Here is a 17,736-nt window from a genome sequence, read left to right as displayed (position 1 = left end):
TTAAATTGAATTTGAAAGCTAATTGGAAGCCAGTGTGGGGCTTGGAGCACACGGTATACATTGCAGAATGCAGTGCCAGTGCGTTCTGTACTAGTTGAATCTTCTGGACTATTTTCAAAGATAGCATATTACCATGTGCAAGATGAAAGCTTATGTTATTGTTCTAAGCTCTCCCAACTCAGGTAGGTTTGGTGTGATTTCACACAACACTATAACATCTTAGGGTTGGGATGCTGTTTGACATTTTTAGTGATAGTTGTATCAGTTCAGAACACTCAAAATTGTCCTCTTTCAGAAAGCAGTTGCCTGAGAGTTTTGTTCCTATGGCAACATATTACCTTTATTTGCTTAATGAAGGAACATGTTAGGCTAGGTTTCCTTTGAATAACCAGCCCAACAAGCCTCCTCTGAGATGTCATAGTTTTATTGTTAGTTGCGAAGTTGTGTCCAACCCATCGCAACCCCATGGACAATGTTCCTCCAGGTCTTCCTGTCCTCTACCATCTTCTGGAGTCTATTTAAGCTCACTTCTACTGCTTCACTGACTCCATCCAGCCACCTCATTCTCTGTCGTCCCCTTCTTCTATTGCCCTCAATCTTTCCTAGCATTAGGCTCTTCTCTGAGTCCTTCCTCTAGTGAGTCCTGGCTAAAGTATTTGAGTTTCAACTTCAGGATCTGGCCTTCTAAAGAGCAGTCGGGGTTGATCTCTTCTAGGACTGACCGGTTTGAACACTTTGCAGTCCAAGGGACTCACAGAAGTCTTCTCCAGCACCATAGTTCAAAGGCCTCAATTCTTTGGCGCTCAGCCTTTCTTATGGTCCAACTTCCACAGCCATACATTGCAACTGGGAAAACCATAGTAAGTTCACATCAATTAGAAAATTCCATATAAAAAAATAAAATGGCATTAATGTATGTATGTACATGCACATGCCTAGGGATCAGTCAGATTTAAAAAAGGCATAGTTTGCAAATGCATAATGGGTGGAGAAAGAAAGAAGAGACCCCGCCTAACCTCTCAGGCTGTTGTACTATCAGACTTTCAAGACTGATGTCAACCTTCCCCGGTATGCCAGAAAGGAAAAAAAAAACCCAGAGAAGCTAATTCTACTTTATTATAAGGCCACATAAAATAATCTTGCAAATAAAACATTTTGTTATTGCAAATTAAAACTACAATCTTCAAATATATTGTTTGGTATATAAATGTAAAATTAACAGACTCCCAGAAGTTGACAATTAAATTATCAAAGCATATTTATCATTTGAATTTTGAAATGATTCCTGTTTAACTTAGTTGTTAGTCTTAATTTCTGCAGTTATGTATTGCAGAAATGCAGTAGGTTTGGATCTCATTTATTAAAACCATCATGGTCTAAAACTGTTTTTGATTGACTAATTTTTCAGGACTTAAGGTACTTTATAATGTGTATGCTTAAACTCTTGAATTGGTACATACAAATCCAATCTATAAAATATAGGAAATACTTATTCATAAACTCATAAACTAATTATCAGTTGATTATAGCCATGTTTCTTCTCATCATACTGAGCATGAATGTGTATTTTCAAATATCCCCAATATAATATTTGGTTTTGTGAATATATAATTGGCAATTGCAATTAGGGTTTTTGGAGAATTGATCAATATATTGAAGAATGCCAGTAGTGTTCAGTTTTAAAAAATATTTTTAAAAGGTATTCAAGCATGAAGTACTCACTCTGATAAGACTGCAGTGAACAAATCTTCACTGTAAAAATAAATAAACAGCATTTGACTTTTTAAAATGAAAGTTCCAGAAAATTTATAAAGACTAAAAATCAATTAATGAACAGAAAATAGATAATACAGGAAAATACAGTTTATTTTGTGATTTATTAAATTTTGTGAGCTTATGTATTATAGCATTTTCTAAATACATTCTTACATATTTAAAATAACATCTAATTCATTGCTGATTTTGGTGTAGAATATAATCTTTATATGTAACGAATTATATAGGCTAAGATTAGACTGTATTTGGCATTTTTATCCACATACTTCCCAAGAACTTTGGATATGCAGATGTTGTTGATGGTGCTAAGGATATCATTGCAGGATGTAAGCTGTTGCAAGTAAAGCTGCCTTTTGCAATTGACTGGTGGTGAATTTGTCAATTCATGTAATACTCCAATTGTTTTAGGATTGTGCCTATTATTGTTGTACTATCTTATTATTATTACTGTACTACTTGAAAACGAGAAAAACTATGACCAGGCAATTATCAAAATAGAATCTGAGCATCAAATTTGTGAATCAAAATTTGTGCAGCCTGTGCACAGGTACAAATCTTCATGTACTATTTCTAGTTTTTGTAAAATTGTCATCTATACAAGGTTTCATAGTCTCAAAAATCAGGCATTTTATATCAGACATTATTAACTTTAGTGAAAGAGGGTGAACTTGTAGAATAGGCGGCTTCCTTTGCTAGCCATCTCTATGGGATGAGCTGTATATGTGTACTTAAGTATATTTGAAATGTTCTACATCTATGAATAACAAATCCATTATCATTTTTCTGTTTCTACCAGCAGTTCCCAATGCTTCAAAATGTCCATGGAGTCCAAAACTGTAGAGTTGAACAGAGATACTATCTAACTAGTTGGGGGTGATTTGGAGGTTTGATAAGGTATATTTTGAGGCCAGCTTAGACTTCACTTTGTTTTTGTTTGATGAGTATGTTAGGTGATGGATTTATGCATTTATTTCTTCTCTCCCTTTGTTTTCACATTATTGTTTTATTTGTAAGCTGTTCTGACAGCATCTATTGCAGAATGGCCTAGAAATATTATATATAAATGCATAAATAAAAATATATTTTCTTTAGGTCCTGCAGTTTCTCACTGGAAAGTTCTCCCAGTTCTTCAGATTTGTGGGAGAGGTCACATAAACCGAAACTGACAGGGAATCTCTAAAAACTAAATCCTCATCCATTCCTTTGGCAGGATTCACACTGTGGATAAGAAGCCTTCAGAGGACAGAAGTTTCTATTGCAGGAACAAACCTGAGTTCCAAATCAAAATGTTTTTTTATAGAAATGTTTGGGCAAAATAATAATGCCTGTACTAAAAGACCTGCCTTGGCTCCCAGTTGTTAGCAGATACATTTAAGGTGTTGATACTGACTTTTAAAGCCAGGACCTGACTATCTAAGGCAGTGGTTCTCAACCTTTCTAATGCCGCGACCCCATAATATAGTTCCCCATGTTGTGGTGACCCCCAACCACTTATACATCACCGGGTGCCAGGGGCGTGGCCAAAGAAAAGGGGGAAAAATGGCAGACAGCCTTGTTTGGCGACCCCCATGAAATGGTCATTCGACCCCAAATGGGGTCCCGACCCACAGGTTGAGAACCACTGATCTAAGGATGCACATTCCTTGTTATGTACTTGCCAAGGTAGGATTGGTGGGAAAGGCTGTCTTGAAGATGTGCTTTTGTTAGTGTTCATGTTTCAGGCATTGAGGAGAGAGCTTCCCCCCCCCCTTGAGTATTGTATCTAACACTCTCTCAACATTTAAAGAATTTGTACAATGCTTTTCCTTTGTCAGGCTTTATTGGATGTTAAACTCAATTTCATTGAGGGCTGCATCAGCATTGTGGTTGCCCTCGGGGGACTGGGTGGGTGTGGCCAGGGTGGGTGCAGCCTACTGGGTGGGCGTGGATGGAGTAGGTATGGCCTACTGGGTGGGCGTGGCCAGCTCTACATCATTCGCGTCAAGGGTGCCTGTGGGGGCTTGGGCAGAAGTGGGACAGATCTGAGGATCTCTGGCAGAAGGGGGTGGGACCAGGGCAAGTGCCAAGGCATGGTCCACTGGAAGAGCTTCACTGTTCCTCTCAGGTCATGCGAGGGGGGGGTGGCTGGATGGTGTTGTGGGCTTCCCAGCCTGGCTCTCGAGCATCCGCAGCACCAAGCCCAGCCCCACTTCCCCAAGGGGGTGCCCAGCTGCACTTACCTCCTCCTCAAGGCTGCTGCTGCCGTGCTTGCTCTTCTTACCCAGTTGCTCATAAAGGGTACGAGGGCAAAGTCAGAAGAGGCCCATTCCCTCTCCATGGGAAGAAACCCGGCTTTGTATCCAAAGCTTCCTTAGCAATAGGATGGGAGACCCCCAGGATAGGCCAGGAAGAGGGAGCAAGGATTAGGATTAGGTGAAAGGCCAGCAGGGCAGACTAAGGCAGGACTTCCCTCAGACCCTCCATCTCCTTTTCTTCTTTCCTTCCTTCCTAAGTACAGAGTGATGGGGAAATATTTGACATGAGGGAGGGAGAAAAACAGGCCAGGGCCAAGGCAGTGGGGGCCGTTCCCTCACTGTTTCCAGGATGGCTTCACGGGCCACATGAAAACCACTTTGCAGGCCGCATCCGGCCTCTGGGCCTTGTGTTTGACATGTCTGACTTATGTTATTGTTATTTTTGTTCACCAGAAGAGAAAGGTAAGGTATAAATCAAATAATAAACAAAAACAATACTTGGTACTTTATTAACTTTGGTACCAAGAGGAAATAGGAAGATTTCATTACATCAACGGACCCATGCTCATAGATACAACAGTAGAGACATTCTAAATATCTAAGTGGCATGCTCCACAACTACCAGATCCTACAGTGATTTCTGCAATAGAGTGCAGTCTTTGTGATACTCTACACTTATGTCTCGTTAATTTTGCTGATATTGGAGAGTACCCAGACCTAGTCTCATGGTTCTTTGGGATACAAATATGGCTGGTCAGAGTAAGATAATTGATCCCACAGTTGGGTCAAAACTCATACCTGCATGTTAGCAATTAATGTTAGTAGGTTCATACAGTTCTGTTATTGATCCAGTTAGGTATGTTGTAGTTTTATATATGACAATATTTAACTTTATTCTTAATAGGAGATTTCAGAGTCTAACAATGTTCTTGCAGTATTTAAAGATCCCTGTAAATCCCTTTGTCCAAAGGAAGTTCAGTTTACAAACATCTTGTTTGGCATAGCCCTGATCATTATAAATGGTCCCCTAGTTTCTAGAAGTTGACTTTTGAAAGGCATATTCTGAACATGGATCCTGCTTATAGTAATTGGTTCATAAATTGTTTGCCCTTTATAATGTAATCCTATCTATATGTCTGCTCAGACAGAAGTCTACTGAGCTCAGTGGCATTTATTTCCCATTAAGTAAATAGAGGATTGCAGTCTAAAAGGACACAATTATCATTTTTATTCCATCAGTAATATCAGACACTGGTGTCTTTCCAGTCTCAGACACTAGGAATTAGTAGGAAGATAATTTTACATGATTTATAATCTGTCAATTTTAGAAAAAAGTGAAAGAGAATATGATCATTCTTCACTCAAAGTCTTTCTGCAATCCCAACTTCTAGCAAGCTATGGAACAGTTTAGTCTTTCCTCCATATATTTAATCCACTTGTTCTAAAGATATTATATTGCCAAATAATGTATTTGGTAGTCCTCACCTAATGATCGTTCATTTAATGACTGTTCAAATGTATGATGGTATTGAAAAAAAGCGAAAAAAGTTCTCACATTTATAACTTTGGCAATGTTCCCATGTTCCACTGCTGTCATGTGATCTAAATTTGGGCTTTTGGCAACCAGCATGTATTTACAATGGTTGCAGTGTCCCAGGGTCATGTGATTGTTGTTTACAACCTTCCCAGGGGATTTCTGACAAGCAAAGTCAAAAGGGAAAGCCAGATTCACTTAATGACTGTGGCAAAAAGGTCACAAAATTGGAAGTGACTCATTTAATGAGTGCCTTGTTTAGCAAAGGAAGTTCCAATCTCAATTGTGGTCATAAATTGAGGAGTATTTTGAAGGAGTATTTCGAGATATACCAGATCATTTATGTATCAGTCCAGGCATATTGTCATTTTCAGAGGTCCTTTCCAGGTGTCTCTGGCAAAGGAAGTGTATCACACAGGTCTTTTAATTTGTGAATATTCAGGGACCCTGTCTGTTTTTTTAAAACCATAACAAGTCCTCTTTTTATAAGCATTTTTATATTTTTCTATTGAATATAATCTAAAATGTTCACTCTGCACTGAAATAATGAAAATGTTATAAGTTGTTGAATAATGTTTTAAATTTGTTTCATCACATTTCAACTATTTATATTTTATTGTTTATTGTTAGCTGCCTTTGGTATTGTCTGAACAGAAAGGAGGAGGAGGAGAGAGGTTCTTGACATGGCAAGACTGACAGTTACAGATTTAACTGTTTTCTTTTTGGGAGGAATGATGGAACCAGTGTGGTGAACGTCCTTAGCCTTTCCACCAAACTGTGGTTGTTTTTAGGATTTGTCAAAGAACAATGCAACCCAGTGATTCTCAAACGTTTTTTCACCACAGGTCCTCTTTAAATACTTTTTGTGGACCATGGCCACAAATCACCAAGGTTTAATTCAATATTTAAATCATAACATTTCTCCAAGCTCCCCTTGACAGCATCGTGGGCCCCCCCAAGGGTTCATCCGACCACAGATTGAGAACCACCGCTGTAACCAATCCAAGGAGTGTTAACATTAATTCAAGCTGAAATACATTTTTGAACATTCATAAAAGGAGTATATTTGATTTTTCTTGCTTTTCTAATGTGTTACAATTCTCCATGTCTTAGGCTATCTCAGAAAAACTTTCATTCAGAGCTTAAGAAAACAACCAGAAGTGATTAGAGCGTGCAGAAGTAAGGGAAATCTGAGCACACTTATTTTCTGTTAGCAGAACTGCATTCACAAATATTAGAATTCTTACTAGAACTAAATTAATTTACATTATATTTAATTTTGTCGCATACAAATTCTAGTCCACTACCAATAATTTGATTGCTTCTTATTCAACTTTTATTATGTTCTGAACAGCTTTTAAATGGTATTTTGTTTTTGTTTTACTTGATAAAATGATTTATCAAACATATATTTTGCTAAATTATAATTGATTCAAGGGAGCATATAATAAAATAAAACCACTGCACTCTCAGCAGATCAAAATAAAGTACAATAAATAAAGCACAATGCTAATACATAAATAATCAATATCTAGCTCCAGATGGCCCTCAGTCAGTCCCCAAAAACATGTTAAAAAATAATTTATAACACTCAGCAATTTCAAACAATTTGCCCTCTAACCTGGATTAGGAGATACAAGTGTCACATTTAATTCAAACTTCCATAGCATCAACAGAGAGACAGTATATTGGAATACTGCATCCAGTTCTGGTACACCACAATACGAAAGAGATGCTGAGACCCTAGAAAGAGTGCATAGAAGAGCAACGAAGATAATAAGGGCCTGTAGGCTTAACCATATGATGAACGGCTAAGGGAATTAAGTATGTTTAGCCTAATAAAGAGAAGGCTTAGGGGTGACAAGATAGCTGTCTTCCAATACTGTCACAAGGAAGAATGTGTTGATTTATTCTGCAAAGCACTTGTGGGTAGGACAAGAAGCAATGGATAGAAAGCTCATCAGAGAAGCATCCAACCTGGAACTAAGGAGAAATTTCCTGATAGTGAGAACAATTAATGGATCAGCATGCCTTGAAAAATTGTAGATGCTCCATCCCTGGAAATTTTTAAGAAAAGACTGGACAACTATTTGTCCAGTATGGAATAAGGACCCCTGCCAGGGGCAAGGGGTTGGACTAGAAGACTTCCTAGGTTGTTTTCCAGCACTAGGATTCTTTGATTCTGTGATTCTGAGGTAATCTTCCTTATCCTCCAGACAATATAAGCCCATTGTGGAGCCAGGGATGAAAGCATGGCAGAATGACTACATGGGTAAACCTTTAATACAGAAACAAATTTTATCCACATATAGTAACCCAAACAAAATTTCCAAGCTGGTAGAACTAAAAAAATTGATCAACTATGTGAATTAATATTGGGGAATATGAGAAGCAATTATTATGAAAAAGTGCAAGATATTTGGTAACTGCTGTACAATTGTTTGCATAATCTGAATAGAGCTACTATGATTATTTTTTGTTTGGCCTAGGCCAGGGGTAGGCAACCTTGTCTCTTTTATGATTTGGGGACTTCAACTCCCAGAATTCCTGAGCCAGCCACGCTGAGTGCAAAGGGAGAGGTTTCCAAGCTGAGCCATGGTGGCTCAGGAATTCTGGGAGTTGAAGTCCACAAGTCATGAAGGGGCCATAGTTTCCCCCATGCTGGCTCAGGAATTCTGGGAGTTGAAGTCCATGAGTCATAAAAGAGCCAAGGTTGCCTACCCCTGGCCTAGGCCCTAGGGAAGTCATCTGAGTCAGATATAACACTCATGTTGTAACTACCATCTTCTAAAATTTTGGAATTTTAGCCCAGCTCTGGCTTAAGTTCTTGTTCTCAGTCTTTCTCATCTGGGAACAGTAATTAGAGAAATCACTGTACCCTACTTTGGAAGAAAGAAGTATTGATGTACTAATGGACTTCTAGCCAACACAAACATCATATTCTTTGTTCTATGCAGGTTCTCTTTTGCCACCTTTGACAAAACTGCACAACGTTATCAATATTGTCTTTTTTAGTGACAGAAAACGAAACCTGTCAACTGCTTTTGTAGGTATACAAGACTGGACAAAGTGGTGGTGGTATCTCTGGCTCCTCATTTACAATCTGTTCTGTGACTTCCTGGGCGTTGCACATCCCATTTCTTAGCACACTGCAGGAGAGACACTTGTATTATCCAGAGAGGAAATATACAAAACAAAGCAGTGGACTATTGGACTACGCCCTCTGGGAGGTGCAGAGATGGAAGAAGGATTTTTTTTATCTCTGCCTGCATACTCTGTCCTTCTTGCTGGATGATGTTAAATACTGAAGTAGTTGAGTCAATCCCCCATTTCCCCACACTAGGCTACAGTGGTTGAGAAAATTAGGTGATTCTTCATTATTAATTCTGTGCTGCACTATCCAGAGTTGCAGGCAGAAGAGAACGCTTATCCTTTCCTTCTCTAGCCAATAAGTTGGTCCAATCCTGTCTTAGGTGGTCAGACCAGGACGACATGAAGGGTGTCAAAGCTTCCCTTGCTTTCTTGTTTTCACATTTGCTGCAGTGGCAAAGCGTACAATAAAAGAGTAGCTGGAAGAGATAAACCTGGAGATCTTCTGGATGGAGCATCTCCCCCCCCCCGCCAGTCTTTTCCACTCTCCGATGAAGAGATGACAAATAACTGTTATTGGTGTTACTCAACTGGTTGCTTTTCCTTCAAAACAAAGTAGAAGCGGCTAACGCCGTTTCGCAAATGCAAACATAATGCCATGTATAGTAAGGGCTGGCACTCCGTCTTTGATAATTAAGTGTGTAGAGCATCCGGTTCTAAGTAAAAGAATCGATTTTCTACTTTAAAAAAAAACTGGCCGGATGTAGCTCCTACCTCGTTTAGGTCTGTCGGGGTCTTAGAAGCGCTTGCACATTTCTGATTTGCTGAAAATTGCGGAGGGCTCGTCCTGGGCAGAGCCCGACTGTGCTGCTGCTGCTGACGCGTGGCTCTGCTGCAGCTGCTGCGCGTCCTTGTGACGCGCTGGAACAGACTTCGATCCCTGGTCCGGGTTCTGCGGCTGCGGCTTTTTGATAAGGTACGCAGATCTCCATTCTCGCCTTTTGCGTGGGGTTGTCATGCAGTTTGGGGAATCGCTAATGTAAAGCAGATTTGGAGAAATGGAGAAGATGAAAAGCTTTTAAGGCCTTCCTCTTCTGCATTGATTTAAGTCTGTGGTGATGTATATACTAGGAGCCATTTTTAAGTTAACAGTTCGCGGTGGAAGGTTTCGACCGGGATCGGTCCGCAGAACAACGACATTACACGAGATGGGCGGATATGTACGTTTGCGTCCTGTCTACGAGCTTGGGGGAGGAAAAAAAAAGACTTGGGCAAAAGTCGCTGTACGTTCACGCATGCACGCAAACGAGAGCAATGTATGACCTGGGTCCAACTAGCCAATTCATTGGATGACTTGGCTAAACTAGGTACGGATAACTTGATTTAGATGGCGAACTACGCTTTATTTGCTAGTCCCGGCCAAGTTCTTTCTGTACATTTACGTATTCTCCCAGTGTGCCCTGAAAATTGGGGCAGGGAAAAAGGGCGCTTGGGGGAGGGGAAGTGGGGGAGGAGAGATAAATGCTGAAGGGCTCGTGGAGGAATGGCATGGTCTGCATCGGGTCGGCGAGGAAACGCAGAAGCAAACTGCAGCGTGAATTGGCTGGAGTGGCGGTGTATTTGTCAGAGTGGCCCGACAAATGGTCCTGCTTTGTAATTATCGCACATTGCAAGTTGACTCCCCCCACCCCCGCACGATTAGGGTCTGCAGCGGCTCCCTTTGGAGAGGGTGGAATTCCGAGGTAATAGAGTTGCATCGTTACGGGGAGGGGGGGGAGGTGGTATGTTGGCGTCGTCATTTTTATAGCGCTCGTCGGCTGAGGGGAAATTTGGAAGTCTGTGGAATCGGAGTTGGGGGCAGGGTTGACTTTTGCTCAGGCAACCCGCTTGTCTCTATACGTTTGGTGAAAGGGTCACCAAGCAAAAACTGCAGGCGAACGCGAAGCTGAGTCTGGATGCATCCAGCCTGTCAGCCCTACCTACCCTTTCATTCCCCTGTTTTTTTTTTTTTTTTGTTGTTGTTGTTTGAGGGGAACTCCCCTGGCAATAAGACCAACGGTGATTTAGTTGATGATGCGGGGCTAGGTTCGTTCAGGCGGTAGTGAAGCGCCCGGTAGCCTGATTTTCCTCTTAGGGAAGTCAGTGTTTGCTTGGCTGCCTGACTAAGTCCATTGAGTTCTGGATCTAAAATGAGCGAAATGCGCGGGTCAGTCCCAGTCTTGCTGCCTACCTTGGAGTTCTGCTCAGAACCTCGCTTTCCTTTTCTGAGCTTTCTCTCCGCCGCCCCCCCCCTCCCGTAAGTGGGACGAATTCTTACAGAAATTTCATTTCCCAGATAGCAAGTTCCTATTAGTCGTTCTTTTTGGCCCTCTGCACTCTCAATGTTTCTTGATTTCTGGCGACAGCCATGCGCCTTTGCCTTGTGATAATTGCTGATCGCTAAGCATCGTCCCTGATTACCTCTATAAATTATTGACGATCTGGCTTTCCGGCTTGGATCTTTTTTATGCTAAGAAATGAAATAAAGGGGTGGGTAGATACTTTTTAAAGAAGAAAAAAATGACTCAGTTTCTGTGGGGATGCTGCGAAGTAGTTTTGGCGGCAGAAGAAAAAGTAGCTTAATCCCGCCTTAAATGCCATGTGGTTTTTACTCCGCCGCGCTTGTTCAACTTAGAATTGTTCACGTCCCTGGGTTTCTTTCAACTTGACTGCTCTTTTGCAGAATTCGCCTGCAAATTCTGGCTTTTTTTTCTTTTTTTGAAACTCGGTTGGTAGCAATATGTTCTGTCTCTCCGTGGGCTCCAGTCTGCCCCCCCCCAGCCACCCCGTCTCTCCCCCGCTTGTGGCTTCTGCAATGCGGTGGGTGTGGTTATATAGTAAATTGTAGATCTGGACCTCTGCAGTGGAAGCGCTATATCCTCCTTTTTGCATTTCCAATCCCAAGGCCCTTGTGGCTGTATGTATTTCGGCTGCAGTCTGGAGTATAAAGTTGAGAAAGAAGGCTCCTGCGGGCTTGAATGGAAAGATCGAGGGAAACAGCTGGTATTAATCAGATGTATAGGATGGGGGGAGGAAACAAGAGGGAAGCAAAGAACCAGGCAAACTTGTAAGCTGAGAATCAACATATGGTGCATTGTGTTTAAATCGTGGTCCTGTTTGGAAGTGTTATTTTTCTGGTTTTTGAGTCCAACTTTCTTTTTTAAAAAATAAAAACCAATGGTGACTCAGTGGTTGATGACCACTTGAGTATTTGATTGCAAAAGTCGCAATGAAGTCTGCGAATATTTTGAGAGAAATGTTAAATGTAGTTTTCCATTTCATATAAAAGCAATGAAGCTATTTAACATTCTTGTGTGATCTCCTCTTATAAAATGTCTGTTAAACATATTTTGATTGATTCTGTTTTGCATTTCTGACAAGGTCAGTTTGAATTTTAAAATTGTTTGTACATAAGGTTATTAATGCCATTTTGCACTGACATTTCATTGCAAAATATGCTTAGTATCATTTCCAGCTTTTTATTGCTTTGTTTTATTTGTTTTATTATTAACTACTGTAAGTCGATAAATGAAACAAGTTAAATATGTAGGATAATTATTTGTGCAATATGTTAAAAATAAAAATGGTATTTCACTGTAGCCTTCTAATGATTTCATTGACATTGTTAATACTGTTCTAAAAGTAAAAAATGGCTATAGGTAATTTATTTATAAGCAATTTACTTGGTATATAGACTTGGGCTTGTATTTAAATTCTGTTTGGACTTTGCAATTTATAAAGGAGCGTTGGAGTAGATACAGTATATGGGTTTTGCTTTTCATTTATCTTATTTGATTGGTACCTTTATAATATTGAAAAGTGGGATTTTATTCTAGGTCATCTTGTATTTGGCTTAGTGTAGAAGTTGGAAGATAATACTTAACTTTTTGCTAACTCTGCTATCCACATCTTCCATTGAATTTCCCTTGAAAATGTATAGTTCTATCTCCTAGATAAAGCACTTTCTCCTAGATAAATAAGTATAATAGTTATCTTTAATTACTTTAAATAAAATTGTTTAATAGAATCTGGAGTCTAGAGTGGAAGTAAAATTAATATATAATGTGAAATATGATTTCCTTTCCTAACCTGATACAGAGGCATTCAGCCATAATTTCTAATATCTCCCATTAACATGACTATGATGAAGGAGGAGGATGGAAGTTCCAATCAAACAGTTCAAGAGAACATATTGGTAAAGGACAATGTAAAAGAAAACTATTCTTAGCGAAATAAACTTGGAATAGCTGCTTTTTTTCATTCTGACTTTCTTTAGATAGCATGATTGTCAGCCTAGTAACCTAGTCTGACTTTTGTTAGTAAAGGCAGCGGTATGTGGTTTCAGGGAGAACCATTATCTTGTTACAGTTTGTTTTGTTTTTACTGAAACTGCTTTGACTAGATTTGTTTCTAAATTATTGCACCTCCTTATTATGGAAAGTGAAAGTTTGTAAAATGTATTGTTTCCTTTGTGCCTGCCATAAGAAAGCTCTCTGATGGCCCTCTTATTTTTGTAGTGTCATGCTATGAAGAAAGAGGGTGGAGACTACAGAAAAAACTAGAATTGTAGCAATGAAGTCTTAATACTGCTTTGGACATGACATCACTTTAGCTCAAGAAAATTAGGGTGGGGCTATGAGACTGACTGTCTGGGCTATCGTAATAAATCCAATAAATAAGATTACAGTTGTCTTGGACTGTCTGTACATCTTTAGAAATAAAATGACAGAAAGCAGATGCTATGTTCTTTACATCTTTTTTTCCCCAATAATGTTATATAAACTTTTTTGATAATATATTTGTGCCAATGTTAGTGCACTCTCTGCGTGTGTGCTAAGAAGAATGACCCCACATGCCCAGTTACATTTATTTTTAGGTAAATGTGTTTTTATTGTAACCTAAAAATGCTTATTTTAAAAAAATATGTGAATATTTACTAAAATACATCAAAAATATTATTGAGATGTGTTTATGGATTTATTCCTCCATAAATCCTAATTTGAACACTCTTGAAGAAAAAGCAAGAAAAAGTAAGATTACTTTTTACTTGAGATTAATAATTGCTGGTACAAAGTATACAGAACAAGATTATATGATTCATAATTTGGGATCAAAAAAGTATATGCCTATTTTATAGCATTAAAAGTAGTAGGGATGTAATTAATTGAATATTATAAATTTTTGTAATGAATAGAATAGAATAGAAAGAATAGAGCTGGAAGGGACCTTGGAGGTGTTCTCAAGTAGGAGAACCTATTCTCTCAACAGAGAATGTCAGTCAGATTTGTTACACTACAGAATTCATTATGCAAGTTTAACAAGCCTAATCCAATCAAATAAACTTTAGCCCCAATAATATTTTATATATAGACTCAGAAGTCTGACTATTATTTGTCTGTCAAATTTCTCTCTTTCCCCAAGCCCACTTAAAGTGACTCCAGGCCACCCCAAACAATCAGATAAAATAAAAAATGTAAAAGCAACAGGTATAAAGTAGGGGTGTCAAACTCAATTTCATTGAGGACCGCATCAGCAATCTGGTTGCCCTCAGGAGCCGGGTGGGTGTGGCCTATGGGTGGACGTGGATGGAGTGGATGTGGCCTACTGGGTGGGTATGGCCAGCTATACATTGTTCGCGTCAAGAGTGCCTATGGGGGCCTAGGCAGGAGTGGGATAGATCTGAGGGTCTCTGGCAGAAGGGGGTGGGACCAGGGCAAGTGCCAAGGCATGGTCCACTGGAGGAGCCTCACTGTTCCTCTCAGGCCATACAGGGGGTTGGTTATGGAGCTAAGACTAAATGCGTTTCAACATAGATGGCCACCACAAAATTGTACATTGGCTCCCGGCTGGCCAGGGCCAAGGGGGCCGTTCCTTCACTTTCCAGGATGGCTTCGCGGGCCACATGAAACCACTTCGCGGGCCGCATCCGGCCCCCTGGGCCTTGTGTTTGACATGTCTGGTATAAAGTATAAAAATCCATATTAATTAAAAAACAAAGATAAAAACCTAGATGAAGGGAGGATAAGAATGGCACCTCAACAATGGATCCATAAATGCAAGTTGTTGATTCTCTTGGAGTCCCAGGCCTGATAATATAACTAAGTCTTGAAGGTCTTTTGGAATATCGAAACTTATGAAGCTAATCTAATTTCAAGGTGAAGATGTTCCATATAGTGGATTTCCCATCAGAGGAGGCATATGGTCCCTAACCCATGGTACCCATAATATTCGTTCTCTGCCAGATCTAATGAGTCAGGCTGAAACAATCCCTCAGCCGGGTTCATGTCAAGGAAACTGGAGAAAGAAATTTTGAAAACTGTTAATTGTGAACTTGGGAAACAAGATGCCATGTGATTGTACATCTGTCAGCATTTCAAAATATTTTCCCAAGCCTTTAAACTCTGTTTGACACAAGTGGAAATAAACACTACAAGTACAACTGCAAATTCTATTTTCCATCTGTGTTAGACATAAGTCATCCTCAGCCCACAAGATTGTGTTAGTAGTCCAGAAATACTGATAAATTGCTTTCACTAAAAGTATGCAAGCTGAGAAAACATCAAGAAATGTATCTGGGAGAAATTTTTTTTAAAAAAATAGCAAAAATTAAACTTCATAGTAAGCAGCTTATAATTTGTTTTTCTTCAAACTTTAGGCTTCCTACTTTTAGTTTCCAGAACATTTAAAACATACTAGTTATTTTAAGATCATATTTTTGTAACTAAATATTTTTGTTCATGCTTGGGGAAGTAGAGTAATTTGCAAAATAACTTAAATGTTCCCTCTTTATTTATCAGCTACACAAGACAATTTGATTATTTTATTTCTTCATCAGAAAGAAAAAGCAAAAAGTTTTAATCTTGATCCCACAATTTTATCATTTTAAAAACACGTCTAATTACATGGATTTTATTATCAGGTGGTAACGCCTGATAACCTGAAAATGACTTTAGTAGACATGTAAGGACAAAAGTCTTGCTTCCTAGTACTTTTGACATATGATAGAAAGAGGAAAAGCAGGCTGCAAGAAGGCATCATATGGCTCACCCAGATGTGAGCCAGGACTGTCCTGCAGGCTTATTGTTATAAATCTTGCCATTAGCAGTAGTTGTCATAATAATACTGGAGGAGCAACTTGCCAAGAAGTGTAAGGAGCAGCAAAAAATTAATAATAATTTGAGGTAGCTTTACTATATTTGAATGAAACTTCAGTGTCCATATAAATAGATTTTTGTTGCTTTATCACTTAAGTGTTGGTCTGTATCAACAAACCAGGTCAGGTCATTGTGAACTCTTAGATAAATTGTTGGGACTACTAATCAAAATATAGCATCATATAGTTAAATTTTATCTTCCTCAAAGCATATTACAGTTTGTGATGACAGCTCAATCAATGGTATGAAATGCATGTAAAACCTGTTGCTTACATAAATTTGATCAAATCTTTTAACTATTCACTATAAATTACATGTGAATTATAATAGCCAAATATGGTGTCTTTCTGAAATAATCTTTTCTCAAATGAAACTTTGGAAAATAGTTATCCAATTAAAGACCTCCTTGCAACATTGAAATAACTATTTACATTGCCTTCTCATTCCCTTTATTTTTAAATACCTTTTAAAAACCAGTATTTGTGCATTTTCCTCTCAAAGTTAAATATTTACTACTTGATTTTTAATGTATCCATTGCAATAATAACAATAAATCTTATCAGAACTTGTTGATTAAGATGTTATTCTATAAAAATTTCTGAATTCTAAGGGAGTGGGCTCAGGGAAATCTCATGTTTAAATTCTCATCTTTATACTCTAGTTTTTAAATCACACTTTTCTTTTGGGTTTGTTTCTGTGAGATCACAGTTTGGACTGGCAGTTGGTAAGTTGTTCACTGTTGCCATTTTTTTTTAATGTTAGTATTCCATCACTGTTTTATCACTTGCATTTATCAAAGCTGGTTTGCTTTGAACACCCAGGAACTGATTTGGGATGGGTCTGATCTGGCAGCTAACTGGCCCTAAATGTGGAAAGGCAGCAAAAGCATGACAATGAAGTAAGGTGAAGTAGCAAATAAACTTTGGCTGGTGAACACAGGGAAGTGGTGACAGACCAGGTAGTAGACTTTTATAGGCCATCATTTGGGAATCACTGCCTTTGATCATATCTTTTAAGTTAATTTAGATAATTAAGCAGTTGGTCTTATAGATAGTCTTTAACTTATGACTATAATTGGGACTGGAAATTTGGTCATAAGTTGTTAGTACCCACACATCCAGAAGTAATTTTCTGTCCTTTTTTGCTAAGATCATTAAAGAAACACTGCAATCATTAAGTGAATCACAGTCAAGTGCAGCAGAGTGCTATAATGAGTCGTAAAGCTGTGCAACCATATATTTGGTCATTCCAGAGCTGTCACAATGTGAAATGATCATAAAATGATGGGTTGTAAGTCAAGAATTACTTGTACACCATTTCTTTCCAAGATCTTTTTTTTAAAAAAAAAATAGTTTAAAGTCTCAATTGTAATAGCTCTAAAATTTAAATTGGTGGTGGTGGTGATGATGATGAATTTCTCTTCTGCCTTCTGTCTCTCTTTTTTTTTATTCCTACTAGAGAAAACAAGGAAGGATAATAATTGACCTAAATTCATCCATGAAACACTGTAATTAAGGGCAGATTTGAACCAATTTTGTTCCTTAATCACTATTTTACAGTTGTTCCACAAGCTGATTTGTTTCTACACTAAGGACTGAAGTCACTGGAAAGGGCTTCCGCTTACATAAGTCACTTGATCCTCAATTATTTCTTCCCCATGACCAATGCTATGTAGCTACTTTCTTCTGTATTCTAAACTGCTCTTAAAAAAAGGAAAACCCAATTCTCAGCTTTAGCATTTCTGAGATCATCAGTAGGATTGTAATAAGAAGACTGCAGTGAAGAGGCATCATTTATAGGGTACATCAGTTCTTGGACAAATGGGAATACTTCGTCTTGGTTTTGAGCCACTGTCAAAGGTACTTTTGTCCTGTTCTTGACCTATTGTCACATGTACTTCTTATCCTAT

General features: G+C 38.7%; 1 protein-coding gene across 34 annotated transcripts in view; it reads left to right on the top strand.

Annotated features, from left to right (window-relative positions):
- Positions 1 to 17,736, top strand: part of EPB41L3 (erythrocyte membrane protein band 4.1 like 3) — a 125,856-nt gene that overhangs the window by 37,448 nt on the left and 70,672 nt on the right. For 3 of the 34 annotated variants that reach the window (XM_039339137.1, XM_039339136.1, XM_039339124.1), the window contains exon 1: positions 9,430 to 9,610. The exons of 2 other annotated variants lie outside the window; for them this stretch is intronic. The gene's annotated coding sequence lies outside the window, so the exon portion shown is untranslated. Of the gene's footprint in view, positions 1 to 9,426; positions 9,611 to 9,869; positions 10,002 to 10,157; positions 10,377 to 11,544; positions 11,741 to 17,736 lie in introns of those variants that run through there. 29 more of the 34 variants (XM_039339149.1, XM_039339145.1, XM_039339151.1 and 26 more) reach the window with 21 other exon arrangements.

Source organism: Crotalus tigris, unplaced genomic scaffold (assembly GCF_016545835.1).
Source record: "Crotalus tigris isolate CLP2741 ecotype Arizona unplaced genomic scaffold, ASM1654583v1 scf7180000017731.4096049, whole genome shotgun sequence".
NCBI lineage: Eukaryota > Metazoa > Chordata > Lepidosauria > Squamata > Viperidae > Crotalus > Crotalus tigris.
The sequence above is the reverse complement of the archived record's forward strand: the minus strand, read 5'-3'. Positions and strand labels throughout refer to the sequence as shown.